Source organism: Penaeus monodon, chromosome 16 (assembly GCF_015228065.2).
Source record: "Penaeus monodon isolate SGIC_2016 chromosome 16, NSTDA_Pmon_1, whole genome shotgun sequence".
In the NCBI taxonomy this organism is placed as follows: domain Eukaryota; kingdom Metazoa; phylum Arthropoda; class Malacostraca; order Decapoda; family Penaeidae; genus Penaeus; species Penaeus monodon.
The window spans coordinates 21321093-21333592 of NC_051401.1; positions in this window are offsets into that span (position 1 = coordinate 21321093).

Consider the following 12500-nt stretch of genomic DNA (forward strand, 5'->3'; position numbering starts at 1 on the left):
AAAAGTTTGAAGTCTAGCTTTTAACTTCGTATTTATCTGGACTTATTTTCGTTTTCACTTGTGTGTGTGTGTGTGTGTGTGTGTGTGTGTGTGTGTGTGTGTGTGTGTGTGTGTGTGTGTGTGTGTATATATGTATGTATATACATACATACATATATATATTTATAACATATATATAATATAATATATATAATATATATATTTTAATATATATATATATTATATATGTGTTTTATATATAAATTTTATATATATATATATATAAACACATATATAAATTGTATATATATATATATTATATTTTTTATATATATATTATATAATATATATAATATTTTATATTTTTTATATATCTATTTTTTTTTTTTTTTTTTATATAATAATAAAATATTTATATTATTAATACTAATTTTATTTATTATATTTTATATATATATTTTTTTAATTGTGTGTGTGTGTGTGTGTGTGGGGTGTGGTGTGGTGTGTATGTTGTGTGTTTGGTTTGTGGGGTGGTGTGTGTTTGTGTGTGTTGTGTGTGGGTTTGTGCGTGTGTGTGTGTGTGTGTGTGTGTGTGTGTGTGTGTGTGTGTGTTGTGTGTGTTGGGGTATGTGCTGGTTTGTTTTAGATATATTTATATATATATATATATAAAATTATGTATGTTGTAGTATAATATGTATATGTATACATAGTAGTATATCCATATATACGTATATATTTTATGTATATATATGTTTTATTGTTATATAATATAATACCACACACACACACACACCACACACCACACACACATATATATAATATATATATAATATATATATATATATATTATATTTATATTTGTGTGTGTGTGTGTGTGTGTGGTGTGTGTGTGTGTGTGTGTGTGTGTGTGTGTGTGTGTAGGTTCGGAGAGGAAAGGGATAGGAAGGAATATACATTCACATTAACCTGTAAATGCAAATACATGCATACGCTTAAAATCCATACATCAGATCATATGACTGATTCTCTTTAGAGTTGCAAGACTGTAAATGGTATGTGAAATATCATTATATATATATATATATATATATATATATATATATATATATATATATATATATATATATATAATTGATAATTTTACTAGATAACTGAAAATAAGTGGAAGGTGAATTTGTATCCCGAAATGGAGGGGTGTTTTGCCTAATATATCACACGCCTTTCGCAGGAAAAGGCAAATCCGGTGTGGTTTTGTTTACACCACGCTCAAACAAACAAAACAAATGTTTACTCACCTTACACCTGCTGGAGAGGGAGGAACAGGAGGGGAGGGATAAGAGCACCGGAAAAAGGCGTTGGATATGTGTGTTTGGTGTTGTGGATATATGGTTGAACACACACACACATAGTATATATATTTATGAATATAAGTGTGTGTCCACACACGCGCGTGCGTGTGTGTGAGTGCGCGCACACACACACACACACACACACACACACACACACACACACACACACACACACACACACACACACACACACACACATATATATATATATATATATACACACACACACATATGTATGATATATATGATGTATATATATATAATATATATATATATATATATATATATATGTATGTATGTAAGTATGCATGTATGTATGTATCAATATATATATGTATGCGTGTGTATTAACTTATATGTACACATAGATAAAGTCATATCGAGATCGATACTAATTCGATATTTGAAAGGTGTAAAGTTTGAATTGTAAAGAATTTTGTGTTATGAAAAAGAGTAAATTATAGTTATTATCCGTAAATGGTTGGTTAGTTAAAGTGTTCACAATTCAGTGGGAGGAGGGGAGAAGGCAGATATTCATAACCATTGCTCTAATTTCACACACTTGTATGTTAAGCGCCGGATATCAAATATCTTGTTTTGCCCTTAAGTTGAAGTTTATAATGCTTTACAGGTGAACTAATATCAATATTGAACTATGAATTTAATTGTGCTAACGGGTTTCTGCTCTCCTCTCACACACACAGACAGAGAAAGGTTAGAGAGAATTTCTGCTAGCCTGTTGTTAGTCTATGCGTGGCTCTCGCTTCTCAGCCGGTCGGGGGAGGAGATGGGGCCCTGTGGGAGACTGCGCAAATGAATGGAAGTCTTGTATTGTACATCTGCTTGAGAGGAGAAGGCAGGGAAGGGGGATACGGCCCCTATGTATACATATATACACACACATATATACATAATACACACACACACATATATACATAATACACACACACACACACACACACACGCGCACACACACACACACACACACACACACACACCACACACATACACACACACACAAAAAAAAAAAAATATATATATATATATAAATGAATAAATATATATATATATATATATATATATATATATATATATATATATATATATATACATATATTCTTATTACTCGGATGGATAGATCAATTTTCTATGATCCTTCTTTAAACTGGGGTACCCTCATGTTCTTGACATCGCGCTATCCAAGTTGTGGTTCCGGTTGACTGGGTTTATTGAAAGCTCTCAGCTCTCTTGAAGGCCCTTAATTATACTATACATATTATACAAAGTCAGTTATATTAGTTTGTACAGTATTACTAAAATTATTAATAGAGCACTTTTTTCAGGTTCAATAACTGTTTATACGTATATAGCTTGATGTTACCTTATACAGAAATGTGAGTTATAAATACAAAAGGATGATGCTGTAAGGTCAAAGAATTTATTGATAATACAACATGGATATTATGTTATTTATTGACCTGATGGAAGCAAGCAGACTATTCCAGACATTTACTCCACGATAAAAGACACAGGAAGTTAAAAAGACTGTCATGACATAATGTTGTCGACGTGCAGACGAAGGGTGCGCACGCAATTTCTTGAAAAAGTAATTTGTATTGTCACACTTTCGTATCTCTGATATAATAATTACTTTTTGGGGCTTTTCTTAATGGCTATATACTTGATTGACATGTAGTTTAAGTTGAGGTATATTAAGCTATAATAGATTTTTTTGTTCTCTGTGTTAAGTATGTCCCAGTGTGATATAAAATACTAGACTGTTTATTAATCTTCGCTTGCATGTTGCTTATGTACTCTTTCCAGTTCAGCTTTTCATCCAATGTAAGACCAAGAAACTTGGTGCTTTGGATATTAATATAAATTTGATCAATATTCAATGGAAACGTCTTATTTCTGTTAAAAATTACAGAATGAGCTTATCTACATTTATGGATAGCTTGTTGCAGGATACCCAATTATTGATTTTGTGAAGTTCGCGATTGGCTTCTCTAGCGAGGGCAATTATAGAATAGCCATACGAACATTATACTGTCATCTGCATATAAGATAATGTTGAAAAAGCTGCTGGTTTTAACAATACAATTTATATACAGAGCAAAGAGAATGCAGCCCAGAAGCGCCCAATGTTGTATATATAATGATGAATTACTCTTATTGAAAGAAACAAACTGTTGCCTGATACAAAGGTAAGATTTAAACCAGTTTTTTAATGTGCCTCGTATGTCGATATGTTCGAGCTTATATAAGCATATTTTGCGGTTAACAGTTTCGAAGGCTTTGGAAGGATCAATAAAAACGGATAAGGTATAATTCTGCTTGTCAAACGCATCATATATGTGGTTGGTAAAATTAATAACTGCATCACATGTGGATGAACTTAAAATCCAAATTGACAAATTGAAATTATATTATTTCTAAAAATCCACTAATTTGTCAAAATGACGAATTTTTAATCAGTATCTAGTGCCAATAGGTCATGAATTTGAATTGACAGGTTTCTGTGAACACAAACTGATAAGTAATATTGTGTACCTTTACTGTGTTCAAAATTACAGTACATAATTTAATAATTGTGATCTGATCTTACATTTGTTGAAGACTTTATTGTGACTATTTTTGTTGAAATGACTGTACTTTCATCTTCTTACGGTGTAAGACTGATATAAACAGTTTCTTAGAAAAAAAAATCAAACATGTAGTTGACAAGATCAATATTGAAACGACAATTTGATACTGCAGGACGATTTCGACATAGATGATCGAATCCAGGCAAAGTATACAAGACTTGTCTCAAAATTTAGTTCCAACACTATTTTTAAGCCAACCAGAGTGACCAGGACAACGGCTACTTTAATCGATCATATTTGGACTAATAATTTTAAAAACTTAAATATTAGTAGCATATATGTTAATCTATCAGATCACTTCCCTGTGTTCTACAAGTTCAGTTTGGCTAACACTAAATAAATAAATGAATAAACTTAAAACCAGTTAAGCATAGGGACTTCAATGAATATAACAAACTTCAAAGGTCATTTTGAAAATACGCATTGGGAGTTAAATTCAAGAAATGCTAACATGACACATGCATTTTTTCGGTTATATTCAGTGCAAGCGTTCATATTTTTTTCCAATAAAAGCAGACAATATAAAAATTAAATATCTCTAGAAACCATACATAACAGCAAAACTCAATCAATTAATAGATGATAAAAATAAAATAAAGATAATAATGATAATGATAATAAAAATAAAGATAAAGATAAAGATAAAGATAAAGATAAAGATAAAAATAAAATCAAAATTAAATTAAAGTTAAAGTTAAAATCAAAGTTAAGGTTAAAGTTAAAATTGAAGTTGAAGTTACTGAAGTTAAAGTTACTGAAGTTAAAGTTACTGAAGTTAAAGTTACTGAAGTAAAAGTTACTGAAGTTAAAGTTACTGAAGTTAAAGTTACTGAAGTTAAAGTTACTGAAGTTAAAGTTAAAATCAAAGTTAAAGTTAAAGTTAAAGTTAAAATTAAAATTATAATAAAAAAAAAAAATAAATAAAAAATAAATAAATAAATAAAAAATAGAAAAAAATAATAAAATAAAAATAAAAATAAAAATAAAAATAAAAATAAACAAAAATTAAAAAAAATAGAAAAAAAAATAATAATAATAAAAAAGAATAAAAATTATAATAAAAATAAAGATAAAAATAATAAAAATAAAAATAAAAATAAAATTGAAATTGAAATTAAATCAAAATAATAGCAGCCTTTAACTTATGGTGAAGAATTTTGAAGATTAAGACATACTAAAGGCAAACACTTCTTGACAAATTAGAGAGTTACGGTAGGGATAGAAAGAAATTGTGGAAGATTTGTTTGTTAATTAGAGGAGATCAAGCTAGATCGTCAGAGTTGATAACTGATACGTACTGGACAAGGTTTGTAAGATCGCCTGAAAGAGCACATACATGTCACCATCTGCTCTGAAGATAGAAGGCATAATCCTCACAGACAAAAAAAGATGTTGCAAATGAGCTAGCTAAATCCATGGCAGAGATCTCCTCTGGAGCACTTTACACTGTGAGTTTCCACTCTTCAGGCTGAACAGGAACGACACCAAGTGTTCAATAGGATCTATATGGAGGGCACAGTGCTGGCAAGGATGCTCCATACCAGGAAATTACAGACCAATTTCTCTCACCAGCTGCATCTGCAAGCTGATAGAGAAAATGGTAAACTTCATGTTGATATGGCTGTTAGAAAAGGAAAATGTCATAACCCCATATCTATATGGGTTTAGAAAATAGAGATAAACCACAGATGCACTTATGAGGATGGAAACTGTTATACAGAATTCCTTCCAACAGTGATGTCACATGTTAGCAGTCTTCTTTTACCTTGAATAGACTCAGGATACTATTTAGTATGGCATACTCATGGTTTAAGAGGAGCATTACCTATCTGCATACAAAGCTTCCTTATTAACAGAAAGTTTAGAGTTTGGGTGGAAAACATTTTCTCTAACCTGGAACATCAGCTGGAAGGGGTCCCACAAGGGTGTTCCAAGTGTGACCCTGTTTGCCATTGCTATAAATGACATTGTAAAGGTTGTTCCAAGTGCTGTCTCATGTAATCTGTATGTGGATGACTTTACACTGTACTGCTCAGGAGGAAGCTTACAGGATGTGCAAGGACACATGCAGGCTGCAATAAATCAGGTTGTACAGTGGGCAACATATCGTGGGTTCAAATTTTCTCCAAGCAAGACCATGGCTATACATTTCCACAAACGATGAAAGTTCCATCCTTCTCTCTATTTAAGAGCAAACCCACTGCAATTTGTCCAAGAGGTGAAGTACCTGGGTCTAATTTTTGACTCAGGGCTTAAGTGGGTACCTCACAATCAAACAGTTAAAAGTGAAGGCCACAAAGATGCTTAGTATTTTGTGGGTTCTTTCACAAATATCTTGGGGTGCATACAACACAACACTTCTGCGGCTTTACCGAGCATTTATTCGTAGTAAACATGACTATGGATGTGAGGCTTATTCATCTGCAACTCCCACTGTTCTCTGGATGTTGGACTCGGTTCATAATGAAGCTCTCAGAATCTGTACTGGGGGTTTCAAGTCTTTACCTGTGGAGTCCCAGTATGCTGAGAGTGGAGAATCACCTCTTTCATTACATCGGGACTACATGAACCTGATTTACTACACGGTGTTTGTATACTCACTGTGTTGTGTTCGTATATCTGTTTGTTTGGTGTTTCTCTATGATGCTTGAGGGAGAAGAACACACCAATTAAAATTAAAGTAGGTTCATTGTAGATCAGCTCTGACAAAAATAAAAGGGAGCTCTTCACAGTCCCGTGCGCCACGCGTCGGCCATGCCCGAGAGCGCTACTGCCAGACGTGTGACTACAGACACAAAATAAAATATTGTACTCTATAAATTGTACAGAGAATCTCACTCTTTTACATAGGCGATATGCTACACAGCAATATAAGCTAAACATAATCTTCTATATTTCACATGGTGTAACATATCACACAAAAGGCAGCATATACATAATACAATCATATAATTATCACAACACAGGCACGATAATATTGCCATCACATCCCGTACATGGCGGCATCACAATATGGCGCTCACAACTCACATAAGTACCACAACTCACTTCATTATCACAACCCACATCTCCCTCCCCCCTTTACGTTCACTAGCGGGAGTCTTGAACGGACTTCGATTTGATGCGTTCCAAACGTCGAGGTTCAACAGGCACAGATGGGGTGGAAGATCCAGGTGCATCATCTGACAGCTGTTCTTCCAAATCAGTTGAGTGTCCAATCATGAGCTGTGTAGGGCGCAAGAAGCGTCGATTGCGCCACAGTATACGGCCACTTGGAAGCCTGATGTGATAATCACGAGATTCGCCAATACCCATGACAGTGCCAACCTTATCCCAACGCTTGGATGTGGGATCCTGGATTCGCACATGCGCCCCAACTGTTCACTTGGAAAGTGAGTGGGCGCGAGTGTCATAGTGGGTCTTCACGTCCTTGGCACGTACTGCAGCACGACGGTCGCAGTCTTCAGCCTTGGTCTGCCACTCCTTCATGAAGGCACTAGAGTGGGCAGGCACACAGGAGCGAAGGGGCATACCAAACAGAACTTGAGCAGGAGAACCAGTGAAATTTGAGGCGTTACGCAATTCTAGTAAGCCTCTGTCGAACTCCTCACAGTCAATATTCCCGTTGGGTGCTGTCTTCATGATCAGATACTTGACTTTCTTCACAGCAGCCTCTGCATGCCCATTGGACTGTGGGTAATGGGAGCTTGACATGACATGACGCACTCCCCATCGCTGAAGGAAAATAGAAAACCCCCCGCTGGAAGTGATGTCCGCCATCGGTGCGCAGGTGAACTGGCACACCCAGTGGAGAATATCATCAGAGAACCACAACTGCGAAATGCCTGCAACGAGGCTCCGTGGTCCTACTTCTAGCGGGTGTCCTCGGCAGGCAGCTCCTCCGGGATGGCTTCGGCAGGCAGCTCCTCCGGGATGGCTTCGGCAGGCAGCTCCTCCGGGGTGTCCTCGGCAGGTAGCTCCTCCGGCGTATTTTCGGCAGGCAGCTCCTCCGGCGCATCTGCGGCAGGCAGCTCCTCCGGCGCATTTTCGGCAGGCAGCTCCTCCGGCGCATTTTCGGCAGGCAGCTCCTCCGGCGCATTTTCGGTAGGCAGCTCCTCCGGCGTCGGCGGAGAGTGAGAAGCATTGGACGCAGCAGAACTGCTCACTGGCGAACTCGCAGTTGAATCTATGGGCTGCTGGGGAGTGAGGCGAAGGATCAGCTCCTGAAAACGGGCAAAATCATCCTTTCTGCGTGCTGCCTCTTCTTCCTTCCGACGGGCTTCCTCCTTCCGACGTGCTTCTTCCCTCTTTTCATCCCTCTGTATTATCCACTGGAGCAATGTAATAATATCTGTGGGAGGTGGGATGCTGGCACTGGCTCCTTCAGACTCTTCAAGGCTAGGGTCTGATTTCTCCGGGTCGCTCTTACTGGCCTCTTGCGGTTTCTTTCCTTTACCCATGGTACCGTGGTAAGGGTGTGAAGATAATAAAGCAAATTCAGCGCAAATCCGGTGAAATTCCGTCTATGCAGTGTGGGGGAGTGAGTGTGTGTGCGTGGCAGTGCCGTGACGTCACGTCGGGCACGTGCGGGTAGGCGAGCCGCGACGCGAGAGAATCAGTCGCTCACGAAGCGTCGTAGAGAGTGCAGAGATATGTCTCGCTCCTACGATCTTCAATATGCTTCGATTCGGCTCCCTTATGCTGCTAAATATAGCACTGCACTAAACACAATAGCCACAGCACAACACTACACTTCACTATAGCACCACAATTCACTGCACTAATGAAAATCACTCCTGAGCAGGTTATTTACTGAGCGGCCACGAGGGTGGAGGAGGCACGGCAGGCGACAGGCCACAGGACTGGCGTCAGAACTGAATAACTGGATCACTGCGCCATGTTTGTATACTCACTGTGTTGTGTTCGTATATCTGTTTGTTTGGTGTTTCTCTATGATGCTTGAGGGAGAAGAACACACCAATTAAAATTAAAGTAGGTTCATTGTAGATCAGCTCTGACAAAAATAAAAGGGAGCTCTTCACAGTCCCGTGCGCCACGCGTCGGCCATGCCCGAGAGCGCTACTGCCAGACGTGTGACTACAGACACAAAATAAAATATTGTACTCTATAAATTGTACAGAGAATCTCACTCTTTTACATAGGCGATATGCTACACAGCAATATAAGCTAAACATAATCTTCTATATTTCACATGGTGTAACATATCACACAAAAGGCAGCATATACATAATACAATCATATAATTATCACAACACAGGCACGATAATATTGCCATCACATCCCGTACATGGCGGCATCACAATATGGCGCTCACAACTCACATAAGTACCACAACTCACTTCATTATCACAACCCACACACGGGACTACAAAGGATTCTGGGATCTACATCCAGATTAGTTTTCAACCTCCCTGAGGGTAGCCGATCCTGTGGTAGGAGAATGAGGAATCTTGTGGAAGATCTTAATTTAAATCTCACTTAGGTTCTGGCTGTTGGAATTCCCCAATTCCCCCCTTGGACTAATCAAGTCGAGCTGGATTTAGTCGGCATTGGGAAAGGGGAGAGGTCCGAAGCAGAAGTCAGAGAGATATCTTCAGCACATTTCTAAGTAACAAGGATCAGATGCAATATATACAGATGAATCGAAATCTGAAAATTGTGTGGGCTTTACAGCAGTGAGCAGAAGAAAGATTGCATCTGCCAGTTTTTCTCTAGCAGCCTCGATCTTCACTGCAAAATCACATGCCATCCTTGCAGCAGTCAAGATGACTAGAGATCTTATGAACCATTCTATTGTAATATATTGTAAGTCTTGTAGTGCCTTGCAGGCAATCGAGAGCTTAAACTCATCACATCCAGTAGTGAGGGAGTTTCAAGATTGGCTTGCACTGATGTTAGCATGTAAAAGAGAACTCTATGTTGAGTGCCAGCACATGTTGGTATCAGTGGGAATGAGCGAGCTGATCAGAAGGCCAAGGCAGCTGCCGCTCAGCCCTATGATGACACCCAGCATCAGTATTTATCTTCACGATATATGGAAGGAACAATGGAGGCATATCTCTAAAAACAAACTGCGAGGTGTCCAGCATCCATCCCAACCGAAAAGTAGAATTTGTATTAACAAGACTAAGAAACAGGCACGCAAGACTCATGGGCCGATGATGGCTGAAAGTAAAGCATTATGTGAGGGATGCCAAGAGCCATTAACTGTCGCACATGTAGTGGAAAGATCCTCAGACCAAAAACGTATGTACTTGAAAAATGTATTGGGGCAGGATTGTGACATAGAGGGTCTTATTAGTTTCCTTAGGGAGACTAATATTTTCAATAAAATTTAATTATGCATAATATTTATACAATAATTTTATACACTTAGAGCATAATATTTATGCTTTGATTTTAATATATTTATTGTTATTTGTAAGATATTTATTGATAGATTTTTAAAGTTTTAAATATTTTAATATTTCTATCAAACAAGGTATTCACCGCTAATGACCTTAGCTGTTGATGCGGCAGACAATTTTAATAATCAATCAATTCTCTAGTTTTTGTGCCTGCAATTATTTCTTCACATGTCACTGTTGTTAACTTCAGGTGTACTTTGGGGCCAGAATCTTTAGCTCATTCATTGTTGACTCCTTAATAAAACATGCATCCGACTGTTCGCTCAATAATGCATTAAATAGTACCTTTTTACCTGTATTTCTTGATGTAACCATACCATATAACTATACCATACATTGCTAGAGTTAACATTGTCCTCAATTATATTAGCTCTTTTGACCAAGTTACTGTTTTTTTCCAGCTTCCTATTCTTTATCTTTTAAAGTAAGGTTTCCTTTTCTTTTATTCTTTCAAGTATAGCCTCATGAAGATGGATGTTGGATGACGTCTCTTATATACCGTGCGTGTGTTCTTTCTTTTGCAGTTTTTGATGATGTGGCCATGTCTTGAACAAACCTTGCAATGAAATGATATTTGGACATAACTGAGTTTTGCCTTATCATCAAGTCCATTAAACCCTTGACATTCTTCAAGTTCATGATCAGCGGTCTTTCTGAATTGTTTTTGTCATCCCCATGCACCACTGTTTCTTTTACACGGGTTGAGTGTCACAATTTTTTTTGTACCAAATTTATTTCTGGTTTACCTCTTGTTCAGTAATGTTATGACTCGACTCATTGCCATTACTCACCATAAGATGAAATGGATGGCAAGCTTTCTTTGCATCCAAATTCAGGGTAACCTGCCTCATTTGCAAACCATCTATAAACTACAGACTTCCATCTGTCTATGAGAACTGGAGATATCTTCTGTAACATTTTGCTATTCCTTGAGGATCATTAAAAAAATTAAGGTAGTCTGATGTTTTCATTATTTTCAAGTAAACTTAAGAAGTTTAACAATTTCTGAAGTGCTTGACCATCTTTATTTGAGGGTTTTGGCCATGCACTCAATCTCCTTCTAAAAGCATTAAAAAAACAACAACCAAATCTATCCCTTTATATGGTCTTAACCTCAAGATAATCTTCTTTGGATATGCATAGAAGTCCTCTAATGGCATCCTTGGCTTCCCCACTAGTTTAGTGATCTAGATATAAAAGTTTCTCAGCAGGATCTGTGACTCTTGACTCTATAGACATCTCAAAGTTTTGAAGGCAGGTTGATGTCTATCACTTGATCTATTTTGCCCAAATGATGCATTTAAATCTTTGGATCACCCTTTGGCTCAAAAATTTTGCATGTGGCATAAGCTCTGGACTTGTTAAGAAAATGTAAACTCTAGTTTGGACACCTCTATCTTTAATTTACCCATACCTGATACATCCTTAGCAGCGCTTTCTTGTTTTGGTAAATTAAGAAATACATAACATACCACGCTAATGCATATTCTTACAAGAACTCAAACTTTTCACGCTCTGTTCATGAATGAAATAGAATCCCATAACACATAATGCACACATACAAAGCAGATACATCATACCCAACTTACACTTGTACACTTAAGAATAAAACACCTAAACTTAGCTAGCTTCATCCAAACCCAGCAACCAAACCCACCCATATAAGCGTTATATGCGCCAACTTTTAGCGCCCTGCCCTTCAACATTACTGAGATTGAGATTGTGAGCTACTGTGTAGGCAAGCCGAAGAGAGACGTGAGTGTGAGACATATAATGATATAGATCTGCTCTGTCAGGCGTACCTTGTCTCACGCTTGTTAGGTTAGGATAGTTTAAGTTTGGTCAGAGTAGGGAGTCTGGATAAACATGAGGCCGTCAGGGTAGCATGTGTCCTGCGTCTGCATTGGAATCCATCCGTTTTCTGCAGTGTGAATTAGAAAATGGCATTTTATAAGTAACAAATAGGTATTATTTATATGCTGTCTTATTCTTAGTATTATGTATTGGTAATATGCTAAAAATTATAGTGCTTATTGTAACATACCTTATGTATGTGTAGAGGAAGTGGAAATGTAAAATTAAGGTACACGTGA